The sequence below is a fragment of the Equus asinus genome, chromosome 20 (assembly GCF_041296235.1).
Source record: "Equus asinus isolate D_3611 breed Donkey chromosome 20, EquAss-T2T_v2, whole genome shotgun sequence".
Taxonomy (NCBI): Eukaryota; Metazoa; Chordata; class Mammalia; order Perissodactyla; family Equidae; genus Equus; species Equus asinus.
Window position 1 is genome coordinate 20,755,252 of NC_091809.1, and position 16,049 is coordinate 20,771,300.

General features: G+C 44.3%; 1 protein-coding gene across 5 annotated transcripts in view; it reads right to left on the reverse strand.

Annotated features, from left to right (window-relative positions):
• ZNF699 (zinc finger protein 699) overlaps positions 1-3,207 on the reverse strand; it is a 31,018-nt gene extending 27,811 nt beyond the window's left edge. The window contains exon 1 of one of the 5 annotated variants that reach the window (XM_070491919.1): positions 2,891-3,182. The gene's annotated coding sequence lies outside the window, so the exon portion shown is untranslated. Of the gene's footprint in view, positions 1-2 lie in introns of all 5 variants that reach the window. The other 4 variants (XM_070491917.1, XM_070491916.1, XM_070491918.1 and 1 more) reach the window with 4 other exon arrangements.
• Between the last annotated feature and the right edge of the window lie 12,842 nt (positions 3,208-16,049).

The following is a 16,049-nucleotide window of genomic DNA, read 5'->3' on the forward strand; positions in this document are numbered from 1 at the left end:
ACAAGACACACGAGCAAAGAAACTGATCTTGTAGGAAGGTGGAACAATCTTTTCTCCTCTAGAGCTGGAAAACAGTGTTCTGGTCCTTGCGGATCATTAAAAAAAGAGGTTAAAAGTCCCAGTTTATAAATTAACTGAAGTCTTAAAGTTTAGCTGCCCATTTGCCCAGGATAAGGAAAAGCATAAAAAGTATCAGACAGTGCCTTCAACCGTAAGAATATAAATTCTGTCTCAAATCCAAGAAAGCACTGACTTATATGCCAGACTTCTGGCAGCTCTCCTCCCAATATTTCTTACTTCTGCTCCCCTTAGCAGGCTAACAGGCTTTAATGCTCATCTACTAACCATTGGACCCTCCCCTCCATGGGCTGCAGTCCCTGAAACCCGGTTTTTGAGAAAAGAGCCTCAACTGACTGAATTCCACATGCAGGAGGCATGCTCTAATTCTCATGTTAAACTTTGCCTGTACAGTACAGCAGCAGCAGAAAAAGAATACTTGAAGTTAGCAAATGTATCATCTCTGAGAGTGACAGCGCAGCACTGTAGCACACATTTCAAATAAGAAAAATGCAACAGTTTCTTCCACTGCAATGGATCAAGCAGTGTATTTTAAAGCGAATAAAAACTGTAACATTCTTTGCTATATTAATAACAACGTGTGCCATTTCAGCAACCATGATGTTAGAACGACTTTGCAGAGTGATGTCCATACCTTTGCAAAGAGATTATTCATTTCCTAGAAACTCTGCAAATCAGATATCATTACAACCAGTTTATAGTTGAGAAATCTTAGAAAGAGTCAATGAACCACACACTCAATGTTATCCAATTAGAAAGCTGCTGAGATGTGTGTAACTCAGGATGTCTTACACATACAGATGTGTGAATGCAGGTCTATCTGTCTTCAAAGCCTAAAAGCCCAGTGAGTATATTCCTGAACATAAACTTTAGAATTTAGTTGTTAATGAGGCCCGCATTCCCTAACATTACCACAGTCTGGCCTAAAACTCTGCTGGGCTCTTTAAAGAGTAGACAAATGAAGTGTTCTACTCGAATGTTTTATTTTGCAGCTCCTCTTGATTAAGCCCTATGTCTTGAGCAAGGATGTTTCCCTTAAGGCCCTTACCTCCGGCTCCTTCATTTCATATCTATTTAGGTAATATTTACCCTGATCCTACCACATGCAGTCACAGGGGTACACTGCTAAACAAAACAGAATAATTCTGAAGCATGTGGATGTTACATTGTTTTGAGGGAGGACAGTAAATAAACAAAATATATCAGGTAGTGGTATATGCCATACAGAAATGCAGCACATTTTAGGGACAAGGAGGCACACATAATTTATCTTTAGCGTCTCAGGACTAGTTATGCGGTAGGGTAGAAGTAGAAAATTAAAAGAACTGTTTCAGATAATAATGGAAACCCACAGCTGGAGTGTATATACGTTTATATATTTATAAATATCATCAACTCCCAGAGAAGAAAAAAATAGCATCAACGGGCTAACCACTGACCTAAAGGTTGGAAAAATAATAGCATAAAGGTTTACAAAAATGAAAATAAGACAAAATAATATTTAAAATATTAAAAAAACAGAATCAGAATAATTAACAATGTGTCCTTTGAAAACTAATGAAATTGACAAATACTAAGTAATTTTCTTTAAGAACAACAGAGCGAAGACAACAAGAGTTATGAATGGGTCATAATTACAGATGTTACATGGAGCATATAACAAAAAAATTAAGACAACAGTTATGAAAATGCACAATGGATGAATTTCTAGAGAGAAGTACAACTTTCCAGCAATGATCTAAAATAAATACAAATCTGATTACATCCAGTCATTAGAGGAAAAAGTCAGTAGTTTAAAACATGCCCACAGAAGAAACAGAAGTTACTGTTTTACAGGCAAGTTCACTAAATAAGTAAGGATTCATAATTCTATGGGGGGAGGGAGGATTTTTTCCTGAGTGTTTCCAAGACCAGAAAAGTCCAACTCAAAAAAAATATGAAAGATCTCATTCATACACATAAGTGCAAAATATTAGTACAGTCGAGAAATGAAAAATGAGGATAGTAATCGCAAACTAATTTCACTTCCTCCTAGGAAGGGGGTTAAAAATGGAATCATAGATTAATATAATTCATCACATTAACAGAAAAAGAGCATATCCTCTTAGATACAAAATAGTGACTTATTCCTATCGATATCCATTGTGATGATAATTTAACCCACTAGGACTAAAAGGGAATTGATTTTAATTAAAAATATATATATATTATCTACAAACACCTAGAGCAAACATCCTATTTAATGGTGAAACGGTAGAATAATTCTTTCTGGGATCAGGAACAAGGCAAGGATGCAAATTACATGCTGTTCCACATTGAACTGAAGTTCCTGGCAAGTGCATTGAAGCAATAAAAAGAAATCCAGGGTACAAGGAATAAAAAAAGAAAACGCTGAAACTGGCAGATGATCACACTTTGTGTGAAATTAAAAAAAACTACAGATAAGTGATTAAAATTATAGCTGCATTCAGCAAGGAGGAGGGTCACAAAGATAGTAAATAATCAGCCCAGCTTTATGCACCTGAATATAATGTAGCAAACCCTGCCCAACGGCAGGGTAAAAGTCACAGGTTAAATAATCTCTCCCGCACCAGGAGGGGCGAGGAGAGGACGCAGCTGAGGCAAATGTCACCCCGCGCTCGCCGAACACGCCGAAATTCACAGACAGCGCGGCCACAGCCAGGTTGAGCTCTCTCCCGGTGACCCGACTGGCAGGGAGGTTTTTCCCTTCCGGAAAGAGAGCAGAGGATGCTTTTGGAGGCCGACTAACATAAGCAGGAGGTTCCGCAACTCCAGCCCGCAGCGGACTCACCGACTGCTGGATCCAGCCCAGAGTCGCGAACTCGGAGAGTTCGGGACGAGCCGCAGCCGCGGACGGAGCGGGCCGGGGCTCTCTGAGGAAGCGCCGCGGCGGGGCGAGGCTCCGGCGTCGGCCGCCCTTTGACCGCCGAGCCCCAAGGCAGAGCTCTCCGCTTCCCGCGCACCCAACCTGGGGCGGGCCCGGCCCAGCCGGGCAGGGAGCGCACGGAGACGAAAACTCACCTCACACGCGAGCGAGGGCAGGAGGAGATATGGCCGCCGCTTCGCGCACGCGCAGAAGCGGCCCTGCTTCCGGTTTCTGCGCCGCGCACAGCGTAGGGGGCGGGGCCTCAGGAGCGGGGAAATAGGGATTAAGGAAGGAAGGGAGTAGCGGGGAAGCAGGGCGCTGGCTGCTTCCAGCAATGAATGGAGGAGAAATTCTAGTTGCCTCCCGCGAAGGCACACGGTGGGTCCCTAGAGCAAGAGTTGGGTTTGAACGGGGCAGAGACCATGCTAGAGGCGGGGCTTGGTTGACTAGATGTGAGGGGCGGGGCTGGGGCGGGGCTGGGGCGAGACCGGGGATAGGGGCGTGGCTTAGGGTGGGGACCAGGTCGAGGGGCGGGACTTGATTGCAAATTCCCAGCGAGCTAAATTTGGCGAGGTCTGGGGGTGGGACTAAGGTGACTAAGACAAGGGGTCTCCCATCCAGGTTCTCAGGAGTCAGAGACAGGATGCTCATTAACTGCGTGTATACCTACCCTTCTACACGTTGCCTAACACAGGACACAATACTTCTAACTCGAAGCCTATAGCAGCCTATGAGATCTCCTTTCCATTCATTCAGTCCTTTCATTAGGCCTTTAGTTTTCCCTTTCATTGTTTTATTGATTACTGCTCATGTAGAGGAAGGTTGTTGATAATTGTTTATGTGGGTCATTTACCTGGAAACCTTGCTGACCCCTAATAGTTGTTAGCTCATTATTTTGGACTTTCAGTATAAATAAAATCTTTTGTGCATATTTTTTTCTTGTTCTAATAGTAACATTTCTTTTTTTCTTGTTTGTTCAGAGCTTTTCAAACTATGTTATAAAGTCAGAAGGAAATCAAGCATTCTTGATTGGTCAGTAATGATTATCAAGGTTCCTTGGTAAGCTATTTGCTATAAGTTGTGGCCTTTATCAAGTTAATAAAGTCCCTTTTTAAATCTGGTTATGAAGACACTTTACCAACTTTTAATCATTATCAAATGTTTTATGCATCTATTGAATTGATAACATAATTTTGCTCCTTTAACTTAGTTTATGATATCATATCTGTATAAAATATTTAACTTTTTATAACCCGATGAGTCTATACTTTTTAAAAAAATGGTTTCTGAGTTTCCTAGCTTCCTTTTAAAAGTCTTCTGAAACCCTAGAATATAAAAATATTTTCCTGATTTTCTTCCAAATTTTAGTATTTGTAAACCTTTTCAATCTTTACGCCTCCAGGAATATCTTTTGATATGTAGTATAAGGTAGAGGTCTTTTATGTTATTAAGTGACAGACAGGCTCTGTGTATTGGCGCCTAGGTTGTTTATTTCTTCACTACAGGTTTAGACCCACTAGCTCAAAAGCCCACTGGCGCCAAACTCAAATTGTGACACATCCAATTATTTTTAAAATAGCCCAAAGAAGCGTTTTTTAGCTAATTAAAGCCTGCCTGCTTTGCACACCCCATGAAATCTCACCCAGCATCTGCTGACATTGATAAAATAGAGCCTTTGGTTATAAGATCCCAAGGTGCTAAGCCCGTTCAGAGCTCTCTGACCCAGGGACTCCCATCCACACTACTGAGCAACGTCACCTAGACATGTAAGCCCCCTCCCAGATTCCCCTCTCCCTGCAGGGGTTCCCATGCCCTCCTCCCTTTATACATGATGGCCCCTGTGCCATAAGCCTCTGGATGGCCTCATGCTATGAGGAACTTCCCCTCTCATGCAACCCTCTCCAAGTGCCACCCTGTCATAGAAAAAACAGAGGTGGACAGTAGTTAAAGTGGTAAAACAGATTTTATTCAGGACTATCGCAATAAGGAAAAAGAGACCACAATATAGAACCAAGTTTAATTCCAAATATAACATGGGAAAATAAGAATTTATAGCCAAGGAGCAAAGTAGGGGTCAGTGGATAGAAAATTACTGAGGAAACATCGGGGGGAAGGGGGGCTCTGACTAAACCCTAACAGGATTCTTACTGAAGGCAGGCCAAGGTGATCAGATGTCCCCTGGAGGATGGTGAAGAATGAGGAACCTGATTAGATATCGAGAGTGATCAGATATAGAGGATAGGGGATTCTGGCTAAGCTGACTTAGCAGCATTCTTGCTAAAACTGGACACTGCAGAGATGAACACAGAATTCCAAAAGTAGAGACCTAGTTGCAAAGGAGTTCAGGGGAGCCTGAGCAGAGTTTGGTGGAGGAGAGAATCTTGGTCAACCCAATAAAGCTTGTTGCTTCCCTCTCATGGTCCTATCTTCTTCCTACATTGGCCCCCAAATCCCTTAAACTCCTACATGTGGTGACAAGGATGGGATTTTGGTGATCAGGAAATAGATATGGGGACTACCCAGTCAACAGGACAATCAATTGGCAAAACTATACTGGACAATCTTAAGTGGGCGGGACTCAAAATTTAAAATGCCTTCGCATCAGTTTGGTATGGCGTTAGTCTGGGCTATTTTACTCTTTATGTTTTTCATGATCTCCCCCTATGTCTCATTAGCCTCAACAAGAGGTAATACCAGTGTTTGAGTGAATTCACTCCATTGGAACTGACTTTTGGGGTCAGAGGCACTGAGCTGCCTAGAGAAGGAGGTCAGCCCACCTACCTGGGTCCCCCACTAGGCGGGTGCTGGATCTTGTAAGACTTATGGACCTAAAGAAGAAAAGGGGAAGGAGTGCACACCTCTGGACCAAGGGTGGGCTGCCCCTGACTGCATCACATGCTGTAGCAAGAGGAGGTCTTCGTGGTTAAGCTGCTGATTTGGCGTACTCTGAAACAAGAGGATGTCCTCATCCCTTGGGACTGCTATGGAAGGTTGACAAGCCCATAAGGCAGAGATGACAGACCAAGGCTGGTCTCCTAAGGACAGTCAGGGGAGGGGCCTTTGTCCACAGCTAGCATGCTTCTTTTTAATGTAGTCTCACTCAGATCCACTGTCAAGGACAGCGTCATTCTAGCCCTTCCCCAGAGGGATATTGAGACCCCCAACTCCTGGGCTGAGCCAGCTAAAACATTACTTAAAGTAACTAAAGCCAAGGAAGTTTATATCCCTGTCCCTCCCAGGAGTCCAAAGGAGGTGACTCCAAATCACAGGATGGGTGTTGGACCCTGCATAAGGCACTTTCTCACCAGGATGCTACCCAGAGAGGAAGTGGGAGCCTAAACTCCTGGAGGAGATGAGACATGACAGAGGGGAGGATCCTGGAAAAAGGACTGGTGCCCACCAGAGAGGGGAGCTAGAGAGGGACACGCAAAAAACATGGTGTCACTAAAATAGGAACTGAGAGATTTTATCCTCCACTTTGCCAGTGACCATCCAAAAATAAAAGACAAAAGAGGAAAAAAAGAAGAAGGGCTGATTCTCTCTTGGAGGAGGAAGTATACACCATCTCTGCAGGCCAGAGCTCAAGCCCTTCCTTAAGGAGCTAACCCAGGAAGCACCCCCCTCCACACCACCCCAGGAAGTGAATGACTTTGGAGGGGAATGAATTACAAGGGCAATTACCTGCGTAACTATTAAAATTGGCCCACTTTTGCTAAAAGATGCTTCTGTCCTTGTTGTTCCTCCCAGACAATCCATTTTCCCATTGTTGGAATGGGCCTCCTCAGTCAACCTCATGAAAAGCCTAAAGCTTTTGCTATTGGTGAGCGCCACCTGGTGGGGACCAGTCAACTTTCCCTTGTGGTCAATATGTGGGTGGTCAATATGCCACAGTACTAGCTAAGGAAAGACCCGAAGAATTACAGCCTATCCTAGCTCACTTAGCGAAAAAAGGGGACCTAATTCCTACTATCTCACCTTTAAGTTCCGTGGTATGGCCTGTGCTTAAAACCACTACACATAAATGGAGGCTGATTATAGAATGTAGAGAGTTAAACAAGACTGTACCCTTTATTAGAGCATCCCTACCAAATATCATTGCCTTAAAGGACCACATGCAAAATAACATGGGTGAACAGTACAAAGTTATAGATTTGGCAAACATGTTCTATTCAGTGAAAGTTTCTCAGAAGAGAGAGACATCTTCACTTACCACCCACAAACTTTGCTCCGCTAAACATGCTGTAAAACAAACTTGAACCTGCTCCCAATACCCAGGAAGTGGAACTAATCACCTTGGACTAGATAAAACCATTTGGGCGATACCCCAGGGACAATCAGATCCCCAACTGCCAGCCACAAATTACCACCGACTTCAACCCTTACTTTGTGACCATTTCCTCTTCACCATTGCTGGGGAGCTAAATCTAGACTGCAGCTAAGCAGTTTTAAATTCTGCAGTTCTATTCTTAAGAGAGCAAGGCAGGACCCCCTTGTCTTATCAGAATCCAGGAGGCAATGAGAAACTGTCTCATGACAGCCTCCCAGGGGAGGCAAGTGGGAGATGGCCTCCTAGCAGCTCTTTACAGGCCTCCCATCCTCTCATGTTCTGGGAAGATCACAGGGAGTGATCTTCCAACACAGGCAAGCCTTTTCCTGCGTGGTCCATAAGGATAGATGCAAAGTCTTGAGGCACCTGGAGAGCCATTTCTCTACAACTCTAGGTCCCAACCTTTCATGTATCTAGCTAAGAATTCTCTTTAGATACTTTTTGTGGTAGGCAGAATGGTTGTCCATGTCCTAACCCCCAGAACCTGTGAATATGTTACTTTATATGCCAAAAGGGACTTTGTAGGTGTGACTAAATTAATGCTCTTCACGTGAGGAGATTACTCTGGATTATCCAGGTGGGTTTAATGTAATCAAGGGATGCTTATAAGTGAAAGAGAAACGCAGGAGGGTCAGAGTCAGAGAAAGAGATGTGAGGATGGAAGCAGAAGTCAGAGTGATGTGGGGCTATGAGCCAAGGAATGGAGGCAGCCTCTAGAAGCTGGAAACGAATTCTCCCCTACAGCTTCCGGGAGGAACACAGCCCTGTGGACACACTGAATTTGGCCCAGTGAGATCCATTTCAGACGCCTGACCTCCACAGCCGTAAGACAATAAATTTGTGTTCTTTTAAGCTGCTAAGTTTCTGATAACTAGTTACAGCAGCAATAGGAGACTAATACAGATCCCCTAATTAATTGTACTGATAGGAGCTCGTACCAAATTGGTTCTGTTCCTTTTTAGGGATCATCAGGAAAGAGTGACCATGACTCCCAGTAGGGCAATGAGGGGTCCATGGAGGATATACGACAGCCAGGCTTCCATCCAGAGCCAAGCCAAATAAGTATGTCATTAAGCCAGGTGCACTGAGCTAGGCAGCTGAACATAACCTGCTTCGACTGGTCAGCAGGAAGTCCAGGGTAATAGGATTGTTCATTACCACTCATGCTAGAGTGTTTAGAACAACGTCATCATCCATGGGAAATGTACAAAATAGGCCAATAATAATAGGATGAAGCCAAAGGGAATCATATCAGTGTCCAGAAAGTTAATTTTGTTCTGTTATTTCAAGTTCAATCTCAAAGGAGCCCGCTCCTCCCTGAAGGCTCTTTGAAGTGTCTAAATGTGTGCATTGAGAAATAAATGAAAAGCAATAGAATATATTGGAGTATATGAGGAAGCCATCTGGTTTAAAACTAACTCAGCCTGACCTTGTTTTTCCAGAAAGGCCTGATGTGGCGTGTTGAGCATGCATTGTACATCTGCTTTAAACATTTACAATGTCCCAAGCCAAGAATGATGCCCTTAAAGATAGGGATGTTGCTTCCCCAATATCAGCATTTCTTTAAGGATAAGCATTTCTTCCCAGAAACTAAGGATTAATTACTGACCTGCTTTAACTCATCTCATGACCACTGACCTGCTGTGCTAGCTCAGCATCTCATGACATTAGTAAAAGAGCTATTCCTGTCATATGTAACGTATATTGTTTGTTCCAAGATAGTGTATGACCACTCTGTACACCCCACTTTGGAGAGCTTCCTTCCTTGGTGGAAAAGTTCTCCCAGATTATAATCCTCAATATTAGCTCATAATAAACTCACCTCAATTTCAATTTATAGATTGATTATGGATTATTTGTGTCAACCGCATCCACTTCAGAGGTGACCTTGGGGCACAGAGAGAAAACCAATGGATTGAGATCTTGTTGGAGTTTTACTGTGTTGATTACAAATGCGACATCCTCATTTTGCTGCAACTAAACTCACACCTTCCCATCTCCAGAGACCCTGGAGACCAAAGCATGACCCAATTTCATAAAAATGTTTGTTTCCCCACAGAGTTTCTGTTTGGGATGCTGAAAAAGTTTTGGAGATGGATAGTGAAGGTAGTTACACAACATTGTGAATGTACTTAATGCCAGTGAGTTGTACACTTAAAAGTGGTTAAAATGGTCAATTTTATGTTATATATATATATATTTTAAGATTGGCATCTGAGCTAACATCTGTTGCCAATCTTTTTCTTTCTTTCTTTCTTCTTCTTCTCCCCAAAGCTTCCCAGTATGTAGTTGTATATTCTAGTTGCAGGTCCTTCTAGTTGTGCTATGTGGGACACCACCTCAGCATGGCCTGATGAGCGGTGCTAAGTCCATGCCCAGGATCCAAACCAGTGAAACCCCGGGCTGCTGAAGTGGAGCGCGTGAACTGAACTACTGGGCCATGGGGCGGGCCCCTATGTACATTTTTTTAAAAATTGTTGTGCTTCACTGTTTTGTCCCATTGTGGGCTTTTGTCCCTGACCAGTGTGTCAGCTACCTACACTCTTTCTAATCTCCCAGGAGGACCAAAGGAAGTCACTGGGGAAAGTGGACAAAGGATTTACCCCAGGCCACTGTGCAGGGGAGCCCAGAGACTGAGAGACAGAGGCCCTATCCTTCCCAGTGATCACATTTCAAAGGAATGGCTCGCAGGCCCTTGAGAGAAACACTTCCGAGTTGCAAGAGGTACATATTCACTGTTGGAAGCCCTTTTTAGTAAATCTCTAAGAATGAGAGGTCAGGGGCCTATCATTAGGTGTTGGCTAAAACAAACAGTAAATTTTCCTGGCAGTGTTGAGCTCTCTCAGACAGGCATTTTAATGTGGGGCTGAGGTCATCCTAGGGACACAGCCTGGTGCTGCCTGAAGCCGTGCTTGAGTTTGGTCAAGTTTTTTGGTGCAGGAGTTTGGAGGAAGTTGTTATGTACCAAGATTTCTGCAGTCCTTTCTACCTTCTACCTACTTCCACTACCCATTTCATATTTTCTTTGACCTAAGCTGATCATGTTCTTTGCTTTGTAGGGTGAGCCAAACCTTCATTCCTGAAGGATCTGAGCCATTATAAGTCCTACGTGAATTGGGTTGTTGAGGTTTCCATTGACTTTACTCACAGGACAAGGGAGTACTAAGAGATACCCTAGGAGATCGCCTACATTCCAGATGTAGCCCTCCCTGCTCCCACTATGTGGTAGCAACCCAATTTCCCCTTGGTAGTCAGGATCAATCACCCCAACTAGTACAGTAACTGTCCCTCCTTTCCTTATTGATTCTGAGCATCATGATCCCAAAGTAGACAGGTAGTTGTCTCAACTTCCAGTTCAGTAGAATCATTATTGTGTCCCCTGGTGGAAGCATTCCCCTCTTTGGAGCTTTGACCTCTAGATCAACACAACCTGTCATGGGGATGGAAGCAAAATTTTGTTAGCAGATCATGAGGGGTAATAGTGAGTGGAGCCATTCCTGTTTCCAGCCCTTGATCCCTAGACCCATGAATACTGGCTATGGGAGAAAGAACATCATATACTGGATGCTGTGTTAAATCATATACCACATTCTAGAGGACATTGCCCCAGCCCGTCAAGCTATTGCTGCCTCATTGGTGCCACAACTGAATCTTCAAAAGGCCATTCTAGAATAGTTACATGAATCTCTAAATATGTTAAAATTCTGTGAGCATGGGCCCACTGCCACACTTTATTTGCTATGAAATGAGTTCCTTGGTAATGTGTAGAATGCCATATGGGTGCACAGGTATCCTGTAAGTCCACAGATGGTAGTTTTGGCAGAAGCAGTGCAGACACAGAAGACAAATTCATATCCAGAGTGTGGAAATTAATAAAAGGAACCTTAACTAAATTGGAGTCAGGAAGTCCTGTCAGGGAGCTCTCAAGCCCTATTACACATCATCAATTACACCAAATGGGAAAAGACCGAGGCTTGCATCCTAGACAGGAGAAAAACTGCTTTACTCCTAAAGGAAGATTTCTCTCCCCACCTGGCAACAGCCCAGTCAATGAGAAATGCTGCAGCTCAGCCAATGAGAAGCCGTTGCCACTCTGAACTGCTACTTTCCCCCAATGGACTTTGATTTGGAAAGTCCCTACTCATCCCTCCCTGCTCCCCCTTCTTCTCCACAAAGGCAGCTCCCCTCCTTTGTTTTCTGGATTTGCCTGTGGGTTTGCCATGGCATGCACTTCCCAAACTGCAATTCTTTTAGTTATCCCAGAATAAACTCATTTTGAGATAAAGTAACAGGCAAATTTGCTTTCTAAATTGACAAGAGTAAGTGTCTACTCTACTAAGAAACAATCACTTACCTTCCCATGATGGATGTGGTCCAATGTAATCAACCTGCCACCTAGCTGATTCCCTTCCTCGCAAAGGAGTGGTGCCACATCAGTGGCTCAGTAATGGTCTTTCTGTTGGCATATTGGGCACCTAGCAGGGGCTTTAATAGGGGCTTTAGCACCTTTTAAAATAGCCACTTAGAGCTGAGCCCAAGATGAGTGGTAGTGTCCATCTTGCTGAGCCCATGCATAACTTCCATCCCTGCCATCATGGCCACTTTCTTCAGGAGCCCATTGGGTCGACAAGAGCAGGTGGTGAAGGAGGCTGACTGATATCCACAGAACCAATTATCTTATGGCCACCCTGCAGACACAGGATGGACCCACACATACCCAAAATTTGCTTTGGATGTCAAGACTGATGATGCCACACACATATACCAAGAGGGTATGAAAAGGTTTATTACTTTGCTTATCTCACAAATGACCCTTGGATCAGCAAGGTGAAGTAACACTATGAGTAAAAGGCCATCAAACCTTAGTTTTGGAAAACACCAGGGACACACTTCCCACCATTAATTTCTCTCAGTGTTCCATGAACCTTCCTTAGAGCAATAAAAAGGTCTCAATGGTCTGACTTACCAATCAAATATATTGACATTCTCCCTCTCTCCCTCTCTGTGATGAGAAAACAGCTATTTTGAATTGCTGCCTAAGTATTTTACAGTATGACAAGCCTGCTCACACCCAAAGTCTGGACATTTAGATAAGGACCTGAGCTTAGGATTCCCACCATGCTTTTCCCAGGGCACCTGTTAAAACAGCCACTTAGACTTGAGCCCGAGAAAAGTTAGTGACCTCTGCCCCAACCACCTTACAGGTGCTATCTCCTGCTCACTCGTGACTTGCAACAGACACAAGGCACTAGCTTCCCCTGGCTCATTGTGCCCCCTTGTTTCTGGGATTTATAAGTAATAAATCTTATGACTTTACTTCCTTTGTGTGGGTGGGTTGAAACTGTGCCTTCAATCAAAATGACCCCAGGGTTTTCACTTCCCCAAAGGAGGAGCTTGGATGCTGAAAGAGCTACCTGCCAACCCCACGTGGGTGGCTTGTACCTCTCCATTCACCAGGTCATAATCTTCACATTCTTAATTTAACACTCCAGCTACATGGCAGGGGGTGGGGGGAAGAACATACTCTCTCGGTCCCTTTTCTTTCCCCACCTTGCCTGTCTCTTTGGGAACCCTTAACTTCTCCACATGTCTTTCTCGTCAGTCCTTCCACTCCCACTAAACTATTTGGATAGGACTTTGGGCTCAATGGGGAGCCACTATTAGGTGCACACCTGAAGAATTTTTATTATCTCCCAGACTCTGATGTCCTAATATACTAATTTATGATGGCTTCCCTTGAGGATCCTCCACTCTTGTGTCCCCAACTCAATTCCTCCTTATAATCACTTCCGTATTCTGATTTACTTTCCTTGGTACCTGATGTCTCATCTATAGAGGCAACCTCATCTACAGATATGGGAAAAAGAAAGATTATAGAACCCATATGAATCAATATAAAGCCCACAATGCCTCTGCAAATTGTGCCAGTATCAAAATTCAAAGCTCTAGCAGCACTATAACCTATTGTTGCAAATTTCATAGCCAAGAGCTTCCTCATTCCTTGCACCAGGTTCTGTAACACTCCCACCTCCTTAAAAATGTAATGGGAGTGGGTATTGTTTTGTAAAAACATAAGAGCTATAAATTATATTGTGTGTCCATGCCTGCTGTGGTCCCCAACCCAAATACTGTTCTGGCTTCTTTCCATCTAAAATCAACATCCTTCACAGTACTACGTCTCTGTTAAGCCTTCTGTAGTATTCCTTTACATCCTGACTCCCAGTATCTTTTCACTTTGACGTGGCAAAACAATACACCTGGACAATGATGACACAAGGCTTCATTAAAGGTCCCTCATACTTCTTTCAGGTTCTCAGCCATAATCTCCAAGACTTACACCCTCCCTATTCTTCTACCTTGATTGGAAATGTAGATGACTTGTTTTTATGTTCACCTGATCTAAGCTCTTCCCAAGAGGAATCTCTTTATCTCTGGAAAACTTTGGCTATGTAAACACATAAAGTTTCTGAGGATAAATTACAATTCGATCAGACCCAGCAGGTTCTGTTACCAAACCAGGGTCGTTTTGCCTGTCACATGATAAAGCCAATCACTGAGACGATGAGTTTGTAGCAGAGAAAGGGTTTATTCATAAGGCAGCCAAGTGAGGAGACAGGAGAGCAAATCCCAAATCCACCTCCCCAAAACTGGGGACTAGCAATATTTATGGGGGAGAAGGGCAAGGTGGTCTAAAGTGTGGGAAAAGATGACTGGAGGCAAGGAGGAGTGAAGTAATTAATGATCTGTGCAAGCATAGTCAAACTTCATGTCTCATCGTAGGACACATCTTCAAAAAACAGCAGTGTTGGCATGATCTGAGGGTGGAGTTTTTGGCTCCTGGACAGGAGGTTACCTATCAGTCATCTGTACAGGCCAAGTTGATGAGTTGGGGGGTCTCAACCAGACTGAACCAGACAGGGGTCCACTCTTATTTCCTGAAAAACAACTGAAGCATACATTACCATGGTGACCCAGGCACCAGGGAAGTGTTATCTATAGGAACCTATTGGGAATCGGATAATATGTTGCCTAAGCAGCACAGCTAACAATGGGTGGGTGAATAACTAAAAGCTACCGTTAGTAATTGCCAAAAAATACTTTAGTTACTAGTTACCTAATCATTAATGGCTAACTGTCTCTAGTCCATGACATATCCCTGGGAAGCAAGTCCCTCACACCAGCGAGAATTACAGCCATTCAGAATTCCCTCCCCTTTTACCAAAAGACAACTTAGAGGATTCCTAAGACTTATTGTATATAGTCTGTGCATTGCCAACTTAATTATCTGCCTCCTTGCATGATATGACTAATGACACTCCTGAGTCTCTGCCTTAAGAGGTCACTGCAGAGTTAGCCTTTGACCAACTCAAGGCTAATATGGAGAACTCTCCAACTCTAAGTCTCCCAAATTATGATAAATTGTTAAGCTGTTTTCTTTTTCTGTTTGTACATGAAAGGGATGGTCAAGTTCTTGGACTTTTAACTCTGAAACATAACGGAAATCAGAGACCCACTGGGCATTACAGTCACTCTGAAACCCAGCAGCTAAAGAATCTCCCCCTTGCTCCAGGACAGCAGCCTCAGCCACATAGTTAGCAGAAGCCATCTCAGATTTAAACTTAGGGTCACCTCTTCACTTCCAGTGTAGTGTCAGAGGCCCCAGACTGAGATGCTGTAGCCTTTGATCCCCGCCATCTTAACTGCAATTTGCAGCTCCCTTCCCAGGCAAGGGGAATCACAGAGAGGAGGCTGAACTACATTGAAAAACTGAATCACGTACAGTGAATTTATGTTGCCATATGAAAAGCGATGTGGATTAAGGCTGCCCCAGCTAGAGAAGCCCAAGGTGACCTGGCCTACATGCCAAACTATATGACCCAGTGGACTTTTTTTATGGCATGAATTAGGACTGCCCCAGGGAGAGAAGCCCGGGGCATCCTCACCTGCATGCCGATCTATATGGCCAGATTCGTATCTAAAGTTATATGACCGCACAATAACCAGACCCCATCTGCACTGAAATCATTTAATGACTTTTTACATCATCTTTTTCTTTTTTTCCAGTAAAAATAAGTCACGTACCCATGCCTTATAAAATTAGCCCTAACCCTCAACTCAGGGCAGCAGCAGGAGCTCTGCCTGCCCATGGGTCCTGTCCCCATGCCAGCGGGGGCAGCAGCAGGAGCTCTGACCGCCCGTGGGTCCTGTCCCCACGCACCAGCTCTGCCTGTCCTTGGGTCCTGTCCCCATGCTATTCCACACTATTCTCTAAATAAAAGAGCACTACTGCCAGATCTTGAGAGTCTAAGAAATCTTTCTTTTGACTCCTCGGCTCACCGACCCCGCATCAAAAAGGTCAAGTGCAACTATGAAGTAAGTGTATTCACTATCTCGCGGTTGGGGGGGGGGGGGAATCGCAGCAACCGTTGTGCAATGAAGAGTTGAATGCATTTGTGCATTCAAATATGCACAAAATTTGAAAGCAATTGCTATTCGTGCAAGACGTGTAAGAGGCACAGGCTAGGTAGGAAAATAAACCACCGCGCCGGCCCTCGGCCACAGCCCGGCCTCCGGGTCTGGACCCAGCACCCCACTACGTTTCTCCCCTGCTCCAGGCTGCAAGAAGCGTCTGCAGGATCTCTGAGGTCCCGCCCTTTAGGCTGTTCCTGGAGGCCGACAGTGCGCGTGCGCGAGGCGGCGGCCATCTTAGCTGCGCGCTCCCGCCCGCGAAGGGGGAGAAATTGTCGCATCTGGGAG